Genomic DNA, 17880 nt, shown 5'->3' on the forward strand with positions numbered 1-17880 from the left:
AATGGTTAAATTCGGTGTGAGCAGCAGTTCTGATAGACTTTGAACAAATGGGAGACATATCCAAAAGGTACTCAAGAGGCCGTTCACAACTGGCTTTAGAATCTATACTTGGTTTTAATTTTTAGAACTTGATACGTAAATAAGGTCTTAGCAGAATTGCACGGTTTAGACTGTCAGCAGACTGAAGGGAGAATTAGTGAACTTGAGCTACTGTTAGCTTAGAGCTCCTCCAGTCTAATTCCTGTTCCAGTAGCATTTTAGGCTTAGCAATCCAAACACATCTGGAGTGTATTAGGTTGGAGAAAGTTGTGCTAGCTAGTAAGTGTGATTGAAGATGTATGTGTGTGGACTCTAAGAAAACAGCAACTTACTCTATTCCTTTGCATAATGTGGACACATGTTTTGCACCGCTCATCTCCCCTATCTTAACTAATGATCAACGGGTGATCACATGATTGATACTTCGTGGGTCTGAAATGGTTCCTCTTCCCAATACCTCTCCCCCAACTGCCCCACCTTACGCTGGCCAGGGACCTCTTGCATCTGGAGGAAGAGAGAGGAATCTGGTGAGATATCCAGTATAGTGTGTCACTTCAGTAGTAATGTGCACTTGCTGCCATGGAAACTGCCTTCTTCATGGCAGTTGTGTTACTCCAATGCATTGCCACCTTTTCTGGTGTTTTGTAAATGATCTATCAAGCTCCTGGGGAGAGGGCAGCAGATGCTCTGTGAACAGTGTGTGATTTATTTTGCTGGTATTTTGAGCACCTCTTCCTATGGAAACCGTATTTCTTCCTGCTTACTTTCTGGGGATGGTCTGCTGGTTGCTTCTTTTTGCTAGTACAAATGACTTCAGCTCTCTTTCCTATTTTTGCTTCCATGATCATTCCTTGCATGAAACCTTCCAAATACATTCAGTACCTCCCCGTCCCAGATGTGTTTCGCTTCCATTCTCAGAATTTCAAATTAACAGTCAACACCTGGGAATTTTTGTCCCACATTATCCTTGAGGCCATTAGACTGGGGAGGGGAAGGCTATTGATTGTCTTCTCCTTTGTTATATGTTCACTCTGGAATGGAAACATTTTCTGCAGTGTATTTGTGAAAGAACTGTATACATTTTGACCACTAAACAAATGTAAGTTTGCCTTCTGGATTTCTGCATGGAGCAATTTCTCCACAGTTCCAATATATGTCACTCTGTGAGTGAGATCGACAGTTTCCAAAGTTTTTTAAGCAATTTGCAAATTATAATTTGATATATTGACTGGGTCCACATATGGTTTCTTTAACTATTTATGACTGGATCACATGTGTGTTCACTCAACATATTTCCATAAATCATGGTTTGCATCCATAGTTGCTTTCATATTACACGGTAAACTAAAACACAACAAGGCACACTAGCTTCCTGAAATCTGTAGACCTAACTATTAGTACAATTGCCATAATGTTATTTTCACTCAGCATTCTTATCCTATCACTTAAGGCAAACCTTAAGCACAGGAGAAAGTATCTTGGGGCCAGGAATTGTTTTAACATTTCATCATTCAGAGTTCTTTGTCTCTATATTCAGACATCCTGTGGGCACCTTTAAGCTTACCCAATGTTACTAACAGAGGCTATGCATATAGAGAGGGGAAGGGCACTCAGCAGATCTTCTAAACTAAAGCAAGGGTGGGCATCTATGACCCATTTGTGACCTGTGGACTTCAGCTCCCAGAATTCTGACCCATGCTGGCTCAAGAATTCTGGGAGTTGAAGTCCACAGGTTGTAAAGGTTCCATAGTTATCCACCCCTATTGTTTGCCTAACTCTTCAGTGGAGTTGGGGAAGGGACCAGTAGAGCAGCGGTTCTCAACCTATGGGTCGCGACCCCATTTGGGGTCGATCGACCATTTCACGGGGGTCGCCAAGCAAGGCTGTCCGCCATTTTTTTTCCCCTTTTCTGGCGGGTGCCTTACCTCCCTTGAGCTGGGCCAGCTGGTGGTCGGCCTGCTTCGTCTCTGCCGCTTGCCAGCTACGCCTCGGCCGGCGCAGGGGGCGGAACCACGCATGTGCGGCGCTCCCGGGCAGGGAAAGTCCTCGACTTACGACCGGTTGGGTAGTCCTCGACTTACGACCGGTTTAGTCCTCGACTTACGACCGGTTTAGTCCTCGACTTACGACCGGTTGGGGGTCACGGCATTAAAAAGGTTGAGAACCACTGCAGTAGAGGAATCCAAATTAAAGCAGAGGGCTATCTACCCTTTCCTTGGGCTTCAGAACCCATGTTCCCTGCCCAGCATAGCTTTTGGCCCTGTAAGTGGTTTGACTGGAAATGTAGTCCAGACAGGAAAGGGATTTAGGAATAGGAGTGTTGGCTTTGTTTCCTGCTTCACCAAGCTGACAACTGATTACTTGCCAAAATTCTGCAAAGTCATTTTTAAAGAACTGTTTATCATTTAAGGAGTATGGGGGGGGGGAAGAGAGATCATCTAGAACCTCTTGTACTCTTATATTATCTTTTCAATAGCCTTCCTGCTCTAGTGACCTTTCCTTCCTTATGCTTCTTTTAAACAGGAAATGAAGAAACAGCTTCATTGCTGTTTTAAAAACTCTAGTGTCTTCAATTATTGCGATCCTGATGGTTTCCCAGCATCAGGCCTGGTGGCGCTGAGGCCTGATCAGGGCTGATAGATATATCCCCTCCCACTCACACCCACACCAACTCCAGGGCCTGCTCAGCACACACTGTTTTAAAAGCCCAGGTCCCCTCAGAGGATTGTTGAAAAGGAGAGAGCTTCTTGTGGCTTTTCTTTTCCTCAGAACCTGATTTGTGAAAACCAAGCTTTGGCATTTCCCCCTCTTTTAAAGTCTTTCCTGTCTCCAGGGAAAGCTGATTGAAATGGAAGAGGTGAGAAGCACCTGCTGCTGGCCTCCCCAAAACAAAGGGGGGTGGCTGGCTGGAAGGAGTCAAGTTGCCTTGCATCCCCAGGATCCTATCAACAGCTTCTTTCCACTGGGGTAGCCATTTTTGTGGTGTGCTGTGTGCATGATTTTATCAATACTTAAACTCCCTCCCCCATTTTACCAGCCTTCCAGATATTTGGGATTACAGTCCCAATCCCATTCATGCACAGCATATTTTAATATTTCCAGAAAACACCTCTGAGAAGCCTCTTATCTTGTGAATTTTGAACCTCCTCTGTTCCTCTTAAGCAAGTACCCAATTCAGAACTGTTATCTGTATTGTGTGAAATGGTGCTGCTTGCTTGGTGGCCTATTCCTAAACCTCACATCTAGTAGTAGTAGTAGTAATAATAATAATAGCAAGAATAATATATTAAATATATATAGCACCCAACACCTAGAACTTCTGAGAGAGATGGGTGGCTCAAAAATGTGAAAAATAAAGAAAATAAATCTCAGGCAAATTGCTTATAATATCAAAAACAAGAAAACAAGAAATGAAAATGAAGAGTAAAGATGGCAAGGATGCCAAGCTAGATTTGAAGATCTAGCTAATCTGGTTAGACATTACATTCTGTTTCTCTTTCCCAATACTCTTCCTTTTTTCTCTTTCCAATTATATAATTTAAGTAAGTATTTAGCCAAGAAGGAAATATGGAACTTGAGAGATTTCTTGCCGACAAAGGAAATTATTATATATATAACTATATAAACAGGGAAGACAAAATGGAGGAAAAGAAGCCAAACAATTTTTTTTTCATTGAAAAGCAGTATATAAAATGGTGTACAAGCATGGTGGAAACAAGGATAGTTTGTATGGATAAAAAATGTGGATGTGAACTAAATGCAGTTAGATTTCACTTTTTTCCTCCTTTGTCTTAATTTTAATTTCTTCAGTAATAATTTCTTATTACTATTACTGACTTTTTCCCTGTCCTAAAAGTTTGCTTACTCCAAAGGGAATCTTTTCATGGTATATCTGTAGCTATGCATTTTGAAGCTTTTGAAATTTTTCAGCTGTCATATTGATGATCCTAATATAGTGGTTCATGGAGTCATCAAGAGTTAGACACTGTTGTGCAGCATGCTAAGCATGGTATGGCTAAGAGCCTACTGTGATCATGTCATGCTGATGTTGTTATTTGAAGGTGTTAATGGTATTATCACAAAATGTAGGCTGTTCCAAGTAAAGCTGTCTGAGTTAAATGTTGGTGAAGAGGAGTACCTTAACCACTGTTTATATCTATGGTTATATCTATAATCTAATGGTTATATCTTAATCACAGTTGAATGTGTTTCTCCCAATCTAGACTAATGGCTAATTGATAAACACAAGGAGCCATTAGTCCTCCAGGAAAAAGACATGATGTGAAAGACCAGCCTCAGAAGCCAATTGCTCTGGTAGCAGCACCTCTGCTATTCCTATTTTGTTTTTCATTCCCTAGGCGAGGGATACTTTTCAAAAACAAATCTGATCAGGCCACTGTGGCTTTATTTTAGAAAGACAAAAAGAAGTGTTGCCTGATGTGTTGCTGACCTATCATTGTTGGAATATTTAGCAAAAGAGAGGGAGACTGGAAAAATGTTCAGTATGATTTGGTGTGCTATCTGGGATACATATAGTGGGATGCTTAACAATAATTATAACTTTGTATGCCACATGAACACTGGTCAGCTAAGAAACAAACTGGGAGAATTAGGGACAATTAGTTTCTATGTCACAGAAGCATGATAATGAGTGGGATGAAAACATAATAAATAAATGGCTAACAGCTCAGGCCATATTTAATAATAATTAGTGTAGCAGAGAGCCTTGCTCTAATTTAATGTCCTCCAGTAGGTTATGTTACCCTTCATATCAGTTTCTAGCCAACATAGTCAATGGTAATACTGGCTGGTGCTGATGAGAATTGTAGTTCAACACCCATTAAGGATCCTAGACTAGGGAAGGCTGTTTAAAGTTTAACTAAAGAAAGACAAATGTTTGCAATGGTGGCAAATATCAAATGTTATTGTGAGCTACCTACAATTGTTGAAAATTGGGCAGCATATAAGTTTAATAGTAGTAGTAGTAGTAGTAGTAGTAGTAGTGATGATGATGATGATGATGATGATGATGATGATGATGATGATGATGATGATGTTGGAAGGGACCTTGGAGGTCACCAAGTCCAACCCCCTTGCTCAGGCAGGTAACCCTATACCATTTCAGACAAATGGCTGTCCAGTTTCTTCTTAAAAACTTCCAGTGTTGGAACATTCACCGCTTCTGGAGGCAGGTTGTTCCACTGGCTAATTGTTCTAACTGTCAGGAAGTTTCTCCTTAGTTCTAGGTTGCTTCTCTCTTTGGTTAGTTTCCATCCATTGCTTCTTGTCCTGCCTTCAGGCGCTTTGGAAAATTTATTTATGGAAAAGTTTAATAAAATTATAGTTAGTTGCACAGTCAGCCAAATGTTTAGACTGGATTTGGCATTTAAATTTACCCATTGAGCCCTTCCCAAGGTCCTGGGATAGGCTGATGTTGTTATTTGATGGTGTTAATGGTATTATCACAGGATGTAAGCTGTTCTGATAAAGCTGCCTTTTGCAGTTGACTGCTGATTTTGTCAATGCTGATGGTGCTCCTGATGTTTTGGAATTGCATTCAAGGCGCCTATTACTATTGGTACTATTTTTACTTTTTTTGCCATATCATTATGCTTCTGTTTGTGATTTTTTCCCCCAAGTTCTTTTTCTTCTATTCTGTTGTCTCCCGGTATTGCAGCATCCGCTATCAAGACTTTTTTGTCTGTCTAAGTCTGTGGTGTTATGTGGCAGATGCTTGTCTGTTTGAATTCTAAAGTCTCAGAGCACTTTTATCTTCTTCGTTTTCTATTTCTTTGTCTATGTCAGACATGTCAAACTGCCGGCCCGTGGGCCAGATACCTCACGCCGAAACCGCGCCCACCCCATTGCCGGCAATGGGGAAAAAGTCCCGCTATGTCGTGCGACATCATGTGACGTCGCGAGTTTGACATGCCTGGTCTATGTTGTGATCCCACCAGTTCTTGCTTGCAGGCAAATGGTATTTCTTGCATATATTCCAATGCACCATTGTTGCTACTATTGTTTATAGTCAGTCTGTGTGATTTTATTGCAGCAGCTAATTAGGTGGTCCACGGTTTTCTTTAGCTTTTTTGCAGAGGCGGCATTTGCTGTCTGTTGCTGTCTTCTCCAATCTGGCTTTGTATGCATATATTTTTAAGGTTTGGTCTTGTGCAGCCAGAATTACCTCCTCTGTCCCTTTTGCTGCTTTCCTGCTTTTAGCCATCGCCATGTCTTATTATCAGCTTTGCTTGCTACTGGTAGAAGGTTTTTTTTTTTTTTAATGTACTGGCCATGTAATACTTTGCCTTGCCATGTTTCTCTTCTATTTTTCACTTGGTCTTTCTTATAGACCAGTTTGATGGTATTTCCTCCACTGAATTTGCACTTTAAGATCTTCACCCTCATGATTTATTCACCTCTACCCTTCTTGATTTCAGTATGTTTGATATTAGCTTGAAGGATGCCCAGGTATTTGTAGTGATCTTTTTCATTCAAACTCTCCTGTTGGTACAAATGACATGTTTGTATATGGCTATTATTATGTTTGGTGGCATAGTCAGCCAGAGGTTTAGACTAGATTTGGCATTTTTGGCTACCTATTGAATCCTTCCCAAGGACCTAGGACAAGAAGATATTATTGTTTAACAATACTAAAATATCATCATAGGAGGCCTGGTGGCGCAGTGGTTAGAATGCAGTATTTCAGGCAAACTCTGCTCACAGCCTGGAGTTCGATCCTGATGGAGCTGAAGGTTGACTCAGCCTTCCATCCTTCCGAGGTCATGAGGACCCAGATTGTTGGTGGCAATATGCCCACTGTCTACCAAAGAACTGCAGAGAGTTCTGTAAAGCCCTATGGAGCAGTATATAAGTCTTAAGTGCTATTGCTATTCCTATCAACTGACTGATGGTGATTTTATCAATACTGATTGTGTATGATGGGTAATTATTATCTGTTTACAACAAGGTGAAGTCATAGCTGCCAGTCCTTTAGCTGGTGTTGGCCTTCATATACATGGAGTATATGTTCCCAAGAATCTAGGATGTCGTACTGTATCAGCATAGCCTATGTGCAGATCCAAGCAATGTGGCCTTTTGCAATTGGCAGATGGAAATTTTGTCAATGAGCAGATTTTCTAAGTGCTGTCCAAGATTTGTTGGTATGGCAGCCAGTAATAACCATTATTTAGTAAATAAATATTAACATAATAATTTATTTCCTAGCCATGTGGTTATTCCAGGGATTTGGAACATTAGTAACAATCATAATTTCTTATGCTGAGGACAAGCTTTGGCTAACTGGTGTTTTAGAGATTGAAACCAGCAATAGAAATTGCATTTGGGACAATAATAGTGCGATGGGAGTACAGAACTTCTCAAAAAGTTATCACTCATTTCAAAGACAGACCATGGCCCAGAGGTGGTAGTTGCAAAAGAGGAAATTCCACCTAAGGAATCATTAGAAAAGCATTCAAGGAGGAAACTGCCAGAACCCAAATGTATTTTCAAAATTCAAATCTAAGCTACAATCTCATTTGACTATATCAAAAAATAGAGAGAGAGAGAATTTGGAGAGGGGAGTTCAGAAAAGGACAATGAAAAGTAATAAATGTGTTAGTGTCCAAAGACTCTATCTGGTTCGCTGCAATAGAATAGCACAATTGTCTCTCTGGAAATTGTTGCAAAATGACAGGGGATTGGAATCTTGCCCTGTGAGGAAATTTATTTTACTGTTTTGAATACTTATAAGTTGCCTAGGGCCACAAATGGGAGTGGTGTATACATTATTTAAATTAAAGACTTCAGGGCTGGTTTTAAAAGTTACTAATGACAGAGAGAGATGAATGGACAAAAAAACTTTTGCATAATACTGAAACTCTCTATGGTCTCTCATTGAAACAAATTGGTAACGGCTTTCATAGAATCATATAAGGTAAAGGTTAAAAGGGCCTTTGAGATCATTTAGTCCAACCCTTTTCCCAGTGCAGGAATCCACCACTATACAACATCCTTGACAAATGGCCATCTAGCCTCCACTTAGCCAGCTCTCAACACGATCTGTTCCATTGTTGAACAGTCCTTACAATTAGGGATTTTTCCTTGATATCTGACTGAATTTTTTTTTAAAGATAAAGGCTTCCCTTGTCCAGTTGTGTTGGACTCTATGGGGCGGTCCTCATCTCCGTTTCCTAGCTGTGGGAGCCAGTATTGTCCGAAGATGCTTCTGTGGTCATGTGGCCAGCATGACTATACACTGAGGCACACTGAATGCTCTTGTCTTCCCACCAAAGTGATCTACTCGCATTTGCATGCTTTCAAACTGTTAGGTTGGCAGAAGTTGGGGCAGGAACGGGAGTTTTCCCCCATAACATGATACTTGGGTTTCAAACTGCCAACCTTTCGGTCCACAAGCCCAGTGTCATAACCGCTACGCCACTGCGTCCCCCCCATAGGCCACCGTACCACTTCCTTGTAATTTAAGCTTATTGTTTCCTCTCCCAATTTCTGGAATGATTTGAAGAATTCTAGCTTTTATCTCCCTGACAACTTTTCAGATACTTAAGGCCAGCTCCCCCTACAGCAGTGTTTCTCAACCTTGACAATTTTAAGGCGTGTGGACTTCAACTCCCAGAATTCCACAGCCAGCAATGCTGGCTGTGGAATTCTGGGAGTTGAAGTCCACACGCCTTAAAATTGTCAAGGTTGAGAAACACTGCCCTACAGCCTTTCTCTTCTCCAGGCTAAACCTACTAAATGTCTCCAACCATTCCTCATACATTTTCCAGGCTCCTTATCATATCTTTAGCTAGAGCAGTGGTTCTCAACCTTTTTAATGCCGCGACCCCAACCGGTCGTAAGTCGAGGACTAAACCGGCCGTAAGTCGAGGACTAAACCGGTCATAAGTCGAGGACTACCCAACCGGTCGTAAGTCGAGGACTTTCCCTGCCCGGGAGCGCCGCGCATGCGTGGTTCCGCCCCCTTGCGTAGCTGGCAAGCGGCAGAGACGGAGCAGGCCGACTACCAGCTGGCCCAGCCCAAGGGAGGTAAGGCACCCGCCGGAAAAGGGGAAAAAATGGCGGACAAAAAAAATGGCGGACAGCCTTGCTTGGCGACCCCCGTGAAATGGTCAATCGACCCCAAATGGGATCCCGACCCACAGGTTGAGAACCACTGAGCTAGAGTTTATCAAAGCCCTTCCTAAAGTTGGGCACAAGCTTTAGCTTCTTTTGATGCATTTTAGGATTGCATTTGCTTTTGTTATAGGGCTATCACACTCTTGGTTCATGCTCAGCTTGTGATCTGCCAGGACAGTCAGATTCTTTTTATAATAGTCGCCCAATAACATCCCGCTTATCCTCTGCTCATGTCTTTGATTTTTGGGAGCCAATGTAGGACTTTGCATTTATCCAGATTGAAATGCTGATTTCTGGGCTTGTCAGGAACCTTTAGGATCCTGATGACGCCCTTCAAGGTGTTTGTTGTCCCTCCTATTGTTGTGTCATCTGCAAATGTGATATTTTTTACAACTTGTCGCCCAAGTCATTTATCCAGGGAAACAAAAGGCACTATGCTTTCCCAGAGTACTGAATCAGCTTGTGAAATTCACTGAAACAAGATGTGCTGATACTTTTAAAAATAGGAAAGACAAATTCATGGGAAAAAGTGTTAGTAGAATCTTTTAGCTGTTTGGAAGCTTCTTGTTTAGAAGCTGTCTACCTCAGAGATTCCTGTCCTAAGAAACCAGATAGCAAGATTTGATGGGTTGATGCTGTTATATTCTTAAGCTTGAGAGCACATAGGGAAGCTTGGAACATGAGCAATTATCTCATTGTTAAAGAGCATCAATGAAATTTTAAGATCTTTATAAAAAAAATAAGCTAGTAAGATTTCCTCATAACGCGGTAGAACAATTCCTAAGCCCAAAGTGAGGCTTCCATTATCCGTATTGTTGAAGATTCAGCCTCTAGGATCAGCCCCTTACACCCTGTACAAGTCAAGCCTCCAAGTGATCCAATGGATTACTCCGTGATGGGCCTCTTTGCAGTTTAATCAGAATAGAGCTGGAAGGGACCTTGGAGATCTTCTAGTCCAACTCCCTGCTCAAGCAGGAGACCCTATACCATTTCAGACAAGTGACTGTCCAGTCTCTTCTTAAAAACCTCCAGTGATGAAGCACCCACAACTTCTGAAGGCAAGCTGTTCCACTGGTTAGTTGTCCTCACTGTTAGGAAGTTTCTCCTTAATTCCAGGTTGCTTCTCTCCTTGATTGGTTTCCATCCATTGTTTCTTGTCCTGCCTTCAGGTGCTTTGGAAAATAGCTTGACTCCCTCTTCTTTGTGGCAACTCTCAAATATTGGAATCTCTCAAATACTGTCAGTGGTGATCTTCAAGTGGCCATTTAGCTGTAAACAAGATGGGTTTTTTTTTCCATCAGAGCTTTCTGAAATATGTGTGCATGGTGAAAGAAGACTGCTGGTTGGGATGAGGGGAGTGTCATTTTAAAAATTGGCCCCAGCTAAGGGGATGGGCGCCCAGCACACCTGCTCACTTCAGTCCCCTGGCGTAACAGGAAGCAGCTCTTGAAACTGCAGCTTAACGGGCTTCTTGGTTTCACATGTAACCTGATACGCAAATAGCTTTCCAGTTCCTCAATTTTTATCTTTTTCCCCCAGCCCTCTCTTCTGATATCTGAGCTTTTGAGCAATGCTTATTTGAATATTTTGCTGTGAGTCCCCGTACAAAGATGTGATATCCGTGTTATGGATATTATTCTTGTTGCCTTTTCATTCCACCTTCTTTTCTCTTTGGACTCGAAAAGATGCATGTAGAGCAGTGTTTCTCAACCTTGACAATTTTAAGGCATGTGGACTTCAACTCCCAGAATTCCACAGCCAGCATTGCTGGCTGTGGAATTCTGGGAGTTGAAGTCCACATGCCTTACAATTGTCAAGGTTGAGAAACACTGATGTAGAGCAATCTCTGGCTTGCTAGATATGAAACAGAATACTCCAATTCTGTTTGCTGCCCTGCTTTTTTCTCATTAGAAAAGGCTAACTGCCTTTTATTCACTGGGGGGTTTTTTTTTTTCTTTTCAGAAAAACTTATTTGGTGCTTTTCTCAAAGAGCTGCTGTTCTATTGTCTTTCCAATTAAAATATACCTGCTCGGGCCAATATCTCATTTAGAAAGATGAGAAAGGAACTGCTAGCAAAAATGGAGCCAATTCTTTACACTGAAAAAAACAGCAGTGAGCTTGCTGTTGAAAAGTTTTGGGCAATGCTGACTTGAGTTACTCTTTTTGGAGAAGCCCAACGAATAATGACATTCTTGAAGAATAGCAGCAGGGAACCACCTTCTCCAAGAAGATGTGGATATAGTGGTCAGATTTAAATAATTGCACTTATTTACAAATTGCAAATAGTGAGGCTAAAGTATAGGCATTATATTATCTGCTCACTCCTTCATGCAATGTGTCCTTACTGTCTCAGGACATGGCTGTGTAAAGAAAAGGCTAATTTGATATATGGTCCCCCCTCCATTTCCTTGCTTAGAGGCTGTCATTATTTTGCCTTTTATCCTCAGTACTCCTGTGGCATCATCCTGTTTGGAGTATTTCTACAGCTAAGCATATCATTTTTGCTCCAGTGTGTGGATGCTGCTCTCTTGGAGTGTTCAGAATTTATTACTTTCTTAACAGTTGTCACCAAGACCTTTATTTTCTGATTTCTCACCCCTGAATTTATTTAATTTATAAAATTTAATTGCTGTCCATCTCAGATCCAATGACTCTTGGCGGCTTACAGCATAAAAAATATTGAAAAGCACTAAAATCATCCATTGTAAAAACCACAGCAGGTAAAAAATATTAACAGATAAAATCACGGACACAAAATGGCAAAGAAGGGAGCTAGACACACGGGGTGGGTGGGGGGGCTGGTGGGGTTGAATATTAGTCAACCACATCCAGTATGAAGCTCCCCCATTGGGTGCCCAAGCCATCTGGCAGAACCAGGTCTTGAGGCTCTTTTAAAATGTCAGGAGGATGGGAACCAATTTCCCCTCAGAGGGTAAGACCTTCCGGAGAGTAGGAGCCACAGCAGACAAGGCTCTTCTCTCAGATCCTGCCAGCTGAAATTCCTTGGCTGACAAGATCCACAGTATGTCCTCTGCTGGCACGGGTGGGGCGGACCAGTCCCTTGGGGTGAGACTGGATGCATGTCAGGCAGGTGATGACCAAGACCTTGAATTGTACCTAGAAGCAGACTGGCAGACCCATGAAGCAGCGGTGTAACATGGCCACTCTAGGGGCCCTCAGAACTGCACGCGTCGCCGCACTCTGCGCCAGCTGTAGCTTCCGAATGCTCTTCAAGAGTAGCCCCACGTAGAGCGCATGATTATTAAGTACTTTCCATCTGTGGGCAGTAAAGTATCGAAACACACACCAGGTGGAAATGAAGAGAGCACATGTAGGGGATGCGAGGTTGGCCAAGCCAAATCTAATATGTGTATTGTCTCATGTAAGTGTGTGTTGGTGAAGGCATGCATCACAATAGGCTCTTTCATGGAGGATAAGGTTTAGTCCATTCTTTGGTGAATGTAATTTAGTTTTGTGTAATGTGAAAAGACGTTCCCTTCATTTCTCAGCTGTTATTCTGTGCACATTTGTAAATTAATAAAAACTTAAAGGCAGAAGGCATAGGCCTCCACTCCACACCACCTCCTCACAACCACCCTGCAAAATAAGTAGGCTCAGATAAATTTAACAGCTGTATTGAGATTTAACCCAGGCTTTTTTCTCCACCTCCCACTTTTAAATTTATGTTGCTTGGCCCTTAAATAGTCTATGTACCAAAGAGCCTTGAATGGGCCTCTGCCAAATTCTTGCTATTAGTAGTTTGGGGGACTAAACAAAAGCTTATTTACTGATTTATTTCACATTGCTCTGCCCATACCAGGGACGTAATCATATATTTTCTTTCAGTTCTGCTTCCATTTTCATGTTACTATTATTTGTTATCAATTTGAATCAGTCCAGTCCATTGAAGATTATGGGCTGTAATTTTCTACGTAGTGAGGTTTGATAGATTTTTTTTCATGGTCCCAGTCTTGGGTGGAAAGAGAAGGACTATACCAGAGTCATTCAGTGAATGTCGAGAGGGGCTAGAACTTGCGTCTGCCTGCTCTTAGTCTAGCACCTTGATCCATTATTAGACTACACTGGCTGTCATCCATTTTCATTTATACACGTATGCGTATGTATACTTTCCACCTGTAAATATGCACACTTCCTTTATACAGAGGACTTTTCTGTTTGTCTTTAATGCCACTTCTTTCCTCTCCAATTATCTTCCTCCATTCCGAGATCAGCTTGCCAGGCAATCAAGGGCAGGCATTTGTGTACTTTTCTCCTGATGATCAGCCATATGTTCCTCACGTGTTTGAAGGTTTTTTTTAAAAAAAACAGATATTTATCTATCAGACAAATTTCTTTTTGTTTCAAGAGTCCAGTTGTTCATCAAAAGCAAAGACTCAAAAAAGTGGGAAGAGAGCGAACACACGCAAACATACCCGGTTCTTACAAATCACCAGTTGGAATGAAACCAATTCAGGAACAGGAGGAATCAATGAAACTGCCGTTGTTTTTTTAAAGCAGATTGAATGGTTAAAGGGCCCATCTCTTTTCTTCCTGTCTTCTGCAGCCTGATAAAAGTTAGAATAGAATTGATGTCAGTGTTAAAAGGCTAGAAAATAGTGTTCCTGAGCTACCTACCAACTCCTTTTTCCTGTGCAGTGGAGGATTGACTGGAAGCAAGGGCTTTTCTGCAGTACACATACACATTCTTTTATATCCCTTATTTCCATGAGACAGGCATGGTAGACATTCTTTCCCAACCTGGTGCCCTCCAGATGTTAGAATTTGAATAGAATAGAGCTGGAAGGGACCCCGGAAGTCTTCTAGTCCAGCCCCCTGCTCAAGCAGGAGAACATGTATTGGATTTCAGCTCCCAGGCTCCCTTCCCTAGTCAGAGAGCCAATGGAAGTTGACTTGAATGCTTCGGGATGGCATCAGGTTACAAAAGATAGGTAGAAAGATTTCTATGATCCCAAAGTAGCTCTAGCACAGATCCTGCAGTCCAGCTTGGTCCACTTTCAGATTCAGCTTTTTCATTGCAGGCATCTGTCTCTCTCTCTCTCTCTCACACACACACACACACACACACAGATTGAGAAATCTGGCACTTTCCAGATGACTAGGGCAGAGGTTCTCGTTGTGGATTATGTGATCCCCAAGGGGGGCCACACCATATTTCTAGACTGGGCCACAGGCATTTCATGGTACAGTTTTAAAGTATAGGTAATCCTCAATTGAGCGCAAAATTCCTGTTGCAAAATGAGACATTTGTAAAGTGAGTTTGCCCCGTTTTATGTCTTTTGTTGCCACAGTTGTTAAGTGAATCACTGCAGTTGTCAAGTTAGTAACTCAGTTGTTCAATGAATCTGGCTTTCCCATTCACTTTGCTAATCAGAAGATTGCAAAAGCTGATCACATGACCCTGAGACACTGCAACCATAAATATATGCCAGTTGCCAAGCCTACGAATTTTGATCATGCAAGCCCCCAAATCCCAGGCTAGCAGGGCCAAAGGAAATCCCCTGAAGAAATAATTCCAACATGATCTCAGATAAACTGATTCTGGAAATATGATGCTTCTCATTGAAATTTTTGAGCACCTATATTTTGTTGGAAGGTGTGCAAATCCCAGTTGGCTTAGTTTGATGGGATTTATCATTTAGAGTATCTGCAGGAATTATGTTAGAGAGTGTTGGGTTGCTTTGCACATTTCTGATTGCTAATGGCTTTATTCTTTTAAGCCTTAAATGGTCAGTTTCAAGGGCCTGCCAAATGTAGGCCCTGGTTTGTCTCAGGAAAGTGCAGAGGCTCTCCTGTTTGTCCCATCCAAAAGGGCTGGATTGATAGGGAAATGAAATATTTGCTTTTTAAATGTTCTAAGTGTTTGCATTCGAGTTGTGGAAATCTCACTTCCATAATTTAGTGTGTATTAGTACTCTGCTGTTGTTGATGTGCTATGATGATGATGATGGAAGGGACCTTGGAGGTCATCTATTCCAACCTCCTGCTCAGACACGAAACCCTATAGGGCCTATACCATTTCAGACAAATGGTACACCATCTGCTCTTACAAATGGTGGAAACTTTCTATTTTGCTTTTCTGCTATCTGTTGGTTTATTTGCTTAATCAGTCTGTTTTATTAGTACTGTTATTAATTTGGAAACTTATTCTGTTTTGGAACTGGTTTTAAGTTCATTTAATTCAATACTTTCAACTATAATAAGTATTTTCACTGTCTTTCTCCACATCTCCCAGAATCTTTCCATTGATAGATTCTGGTAAAAATTATCTAGTTAAATTTTTCAGATGAGGTGGATCCTACAGATTGGACCTATTGAAGGCTGTTAACCATGTGCAGTGTCAAAATTTATATGGGGTGATGTGATGAGGACAAGCTGAGGCCATCCAAGCTCAGCAGCTGGTCCAGTAAGGAACATTCTTGCTGATTGAAGGCTATTAATAGTTGGGAATTGAGAACAGTGGGGCACACATGTTCTCCACATCAGGGGCAGGCCCTGTTCCTGCATGCAAAGGGAATTGTTGCAGCAATGGATCTATAGGATATACCGATGACAAAGCAGTTGCTCACTCAGCTTACGCAAAGGAAAAGTGTGCTCCAGTTTACTTGGTGCATAATGGAACACATGTTTTTTCTTGCTAGCAGGTGGTCCATGTTTTTTTTTCTTTTTTTTCTCAATTTCACATTCCGTTTGAAAACTATCAAAGAAAGATGCAAGAGGACTTTTTTTGTTTTGTTTGTGCTCTGTTCCTGCAGTGATGCAAAATTCCAACACTCTTAGTGTAGCAGATGGAATTAATCCACGGGGTAGAAAAACAGATTGTGTTTATTTCTTTAGCTGTATGACATCGCCTCCCATATATTCCAAGACACAGATCCTCCAGTTCAGCTTCAAATTCAAATTTTTTTCATTGCTGGCATCTGTCTCTGATGCCCACAGAAGCAAACACACATGCCGCCTTTTTATTTGTCCTCCCTATGTTGTAATGTGAGTTTTCCAGAAAACGTTGAATTGGAAAGAAAACGTTTAAAAACTCTAAATCTGTCTTCCACATCTTGCCCTCCTCTGGATCCATCACATTAACATCTCACATTTTGACCAGCCATTTAATATTTAGCATTTTAGGTAATTGGGGAGAATGTAGGATTATAAATGAGACCTTTGGAAGATATAGGCCAGGAATGCAAAATATGGGGAGTGGTAGGCCTGTAGAACCCACCAGCTTCCTTTTTACAGCTCCCAACCCCCATTCAAAGTGGAGAGGCAATAATTTCGATTTTGCTTTGGTTTGCAATTTTTAGGATTTAGGGATGGGATTAAGAGACAAAGGATAGAGATGATCTGATTGAGTTCACCCAGTTCTTACATATCTACATTTCCTTCCAATTTACCTTGGTGAATTTTTGCTAGGACTTTAAAATAAGAAATTATCTGTACATGAGATGAGATCAGATGAAACGTGCATAAATCTGCATATGAATGAAAACTTTTTTTTAAAGATTGGTATGTATTCCAATATATATAGCAGGGCTTTTCAACCTGTGGTGCGGGTATCACCTGTGGTACATTGGCACCTGGCAGGTGGTATGCGACCATCCTAGAAAAGTGGTAGCGGGGGAGGGGAATGAGCTGAACCAGTGGCAGCACCGCACAAGCCTGAGCGAGAGATGGCTGGAGCTGCAGGGCTGTCAGGGCTCAGTGGAAGCGCCAGGATCAGCGCCAGGCTCCAGCTGGAGCTCGGCACTGATCCTGGTGCTTCTGTTGAGCCCAGAAGAAGCACCGATCAGCTGGAATGTTGCAGCATCTCCAGGGTCTTGTGATTTACATTCAGATGCTTGGCAACTGATTCATATTTATGACGGTCACAGTGTCCCAGGGTCATGTGAAGTGACCAAAACCTGCTGCAACCACCCAGCAGACAGGGGGGAATAAAAACCAAACACCCCCCCCACCCCACCCCCGCTGCCAATCCTCAACAGAAATGCTCACAACAATGAAAACCTCGGACAGGAGGAAGAGCACCGCCGGGCGGGCAGGCAAGTGTCTTGCTCGGCTGTGCCTTGGGAGGCACTTTTTTCAGTGCCATTGTAACTTCGAACAGTCACTAAGCGAACTGTTATAAGTCGAGGACTACCTGTACTTTATCACTTTTTTCCTTTTGGGGGGGTCATCAAGTTTTTAACACCTTGCTAGGCAACTGGTGGTACTCGGATATTGTCATATCCTAAAAGTGGTACCATGGGTGAAAAGGTTGAAAAGCCCTGATATATATTGCTGAAAAGGCATTTTCCTGTTCATGTTTTAGAGAAGGTTGGTTTGTTCTTCTAAAATGTACTTCTAACTAGATTATTTTGCATTTCCTGATTTTTAAAGATACAAGAGTATCATTATGCTGTAACAAAGGGATGGGCAAACTTTTTTTTTTTTTTACTGAAAATCAAAACAAATGTTTAAATAATTTTTAAAAGATAAAACTGTACAGGATTGCCCAAACGTTTGGGATTTCAGTCATATCCTTTTGTGTGATTACTGAAGTCCTGCATGATTCTCAGGGAAGAACAGTGAAATTGTGTGAGAATTGGCAATCCCATAAAGCATTTCAACTTATTAAAAAAAATACTTTGATTTTGGCAGGCCATAGATGCCATCTAGGAGGGTTGCAAGTATCTTACTGCCTACAGATAATC

General features: G+C 41.7%; 1 protein-coding gene across 1 annotated transcript in view; it reads left to right on the plus strand.

Moving 5' to 3' along the window:
* The window catches only part of ARID3A (AT-rich interaction domain 3A), a 58785-nt gene that overhangs the window by 21547 nt on the left and 19358 nt on the right, over positions 1-17880 (plus strand). The gene's annotated exons all lie outside the window — the stretch shown is intronic.

Source organism: Protobothrops mucrosquamatus, unplaced genomic scaffold (genome assembly GCF_001527695.2).
Source record: "Protobothrops mucrosquamatus isolate PMUCROS unplaced genomic scaffold, P.Mucros_1.0 scaffold6, whole genome shotgun sequence".
NCBI lineage: Eukaryota > Metazoa > Chordata > Lepidosauria > Squamata > Viperidae > Protobothrops > Protobothrops mucrosquamatus.